This window comes from Nicotiana sylvestris, chromosome 11 (assembly GCF_000393655.2).
Source record: "Nicotiana sylvestris chromosome 11, ASM39365v2, whole genome shotgun sequence".
Lineage (NCBI taxonomy): Eukaryota > Viridiplantae > Streptophyta > Magnoliopsida > Solanales > Solanaceae > Nicotiana > Nicotiana sylvestris.
In genome coordinates this window covers 149,247,274-149,249,966 of record NC_091067.1, presented here as the reverse complement: position 1 = coordinate 149,249,966, position 2,693 = coordinate 149,247,274, and positions in this window count along the sequence as shown.

The window sequence follows — 2,693 nt, the reverse complement described above, 5'->3', positions numbered from 1 at the left end:
GTTAAGTGTTCCTTTTGCTCTAACCTTTGGTTGTTTGCCGTCATTTATTGATACGACCTCTTTGTTGTGATAGGTTGTAGGACTTTGTCACGACCCGAATTTTCCACCCTCCGGAGTCGTGATGGTGCCTACTAGTGAAAGCTAGGCAAGCCAACCATTTAAATTATTTACCTTTTTCCCATTTTTAATTCTTTAACAATTTAGAGCCAACATTATATAAACAATGAAAATTAAAAAGCGAAAAACTGAAACGTAATATATTAATAAAATGTCAATACCAATCCATGCATAAACTAACCAAGACTGGTGTCACAATTCCACAGACTGTCTAGGATTACTACAAATAAAGGTCTGAAAGATTTATTACAACACTGTCTTTGAAATACATACAAGAAATAGAATGAAAAGATAGGAGAAGACGCCAAGGCCTGCGGACGCCTGCAGGACTACCTTGGATCTCCTAATGGACTGAAGGCAGCAACCCCAAAGCTAAGGTCCGAAAGCTATTGCACCGGGATCTGCACATAATGCAGAGTGTAGTATCAGCACAACCGACCCCATGTGCTGGTAAGTGCCTAGCCTAACCGCGGAGAAGTAGTGACGAGGCTAGGACCAGACTACCAAATAAACCTGTGTAGTTAAATTATATACAACGGAAAATAAAAGCAGGAATGTACAGTTAAGAATGGGAGGGGGAAACATGCTGCGGGAAAATATCAAATGATAATAGAAGGACAACAGGTAAATATAAGGAACACCATAACTCAATTATCAACATGAATAAGAAATCAAACAAGTTCACGACATCACCCTTCGTGCTTTTACTCTCGTCCTCACCATAGGAATCAATATAATCTGCACGACATCACCCTTCGTGCTTTTACTCTCGTCCTCACCATAAAATCAATATAATCGGCACGGAATTGTACATCGTACAGCATGACATCACCCTTCGTGCTTTTACACTCTTCCTCACAAAATCATACACATCATCATCCTTCGTGCTTTAACACTCTCTCACCAAAATAATGCATGGCATCACCCTTCGTGTTTTAACACTCTTCCTCACCCAAACAACAATCACAAAGCAATACGGGCAAGGAAATCAACAAATTTACAATTAAATCCCGACAAGGGAAAAATAGTAAAACAGACATATCCCGGCAAGGAAAACAATATCAACAATAATATCCCGACAAGGGAGACAACATTAAAACAACAACATCCCGGCAAGGGAGACACTATCATAATCCTCTTTTTTTTTCCACATTTACTTTACAACTCAATTCAAAATTTGAGCCAATGCTCTATAAGATTCAATTGCCAATTATACTTTCACAAATCACTTTACAACTTGAGCCAACGCTCTTCAATGTTCAAATACAAATATCACTTCCACAAATCTTGCTCAACAATAGAAATTATCACATAAAGCATGAACAATACAAACGAGATCACATTATCATAATATAAGACTCACGGGCATGCTTGAAACCAACGTATAGATATCGTCACCATGCCTATACATCGTACTCAACAACTAGGACATCCTCGCTAACTTTCATCATGTACATTACCTATGATAGAAAACAACTATCGCTAAGCATAAAACTTAGTGGCGTATAAACTTTGGGTTTGAAGTCATTAAATTCTCCAATTCCCCTTTTCTGTCATAGTTAGCTCAATTTAACATAATTTAAAATAAGTGAACAAATATATCAAACATATCAAATATCAAACTTTGAAGTGTTTCCAAATATCAATAACAATGTTCAAGAGTCGAGAAAGCGTATACTATCAATCCAAGAGAGTTTACCAAATATCCATTTTTCGCCCAATATGTACGTTATGCCATCACACTAAGAATAATCAAATATTAAGATGGACCGAATCCCCAAATCAAGTAGGTTCAAAACCCAATAGTCAAGAGAATCAAGAACCATATTAAAAATGGCTTCGTAGTTCGTACTTAACACGGACAAGTTCCATAATTTAAGACGAACTACAAATCCAAACTCAAGATGGAAAAACTCCAAATCAAGAGGCATGCCAATAGGAGTGACAAAGTCACTGCCACAAGAAAGACATAGTTCCAACAAGAATGCAAAATGATCAAACTATCCGTATAAATGGGCGATTTAGCAAATATCTGATAATACTTGATATAATACGAATATAACAATATAAATTGAAGACAAGAAAAATGAATATTAGGTTATTTCAAAATATTCCAGCAAGCAAAAAGAGTACAAAGCTTATAACAAACCTTGGTGTTTTACCACAAAACAGTTCAATCACAACTTGGGGACGTTCGAATCGTTTACACGGTAAAAATACCAAATTCGTCCACTTCCTCAAACACTTTACCTTTGATTTTTCAAGGGTTTATATACCTTAAATACATAATCAAATATCTAAATAAGTTCAGTAATTTAACATGTTAAACTAAACATGATATTGGTGAAAATTACTCAAAAATGTTTGAAACAGAAAATCTGGACAGTATCACTGTTTCGTGTTGTGGCTCAGTTTTGGAAGATCTAAACGGACAAACTACACAATATAGTCTTCATAAAAGTTGTAGATCTATGTATTAACATTTCAGAACATCTTGAATAACCTCCATATCTATTTTGTACAGATACTTATGCTAAAATTACTAACAGTAATATATGGAGTATTTCTAAAACTGA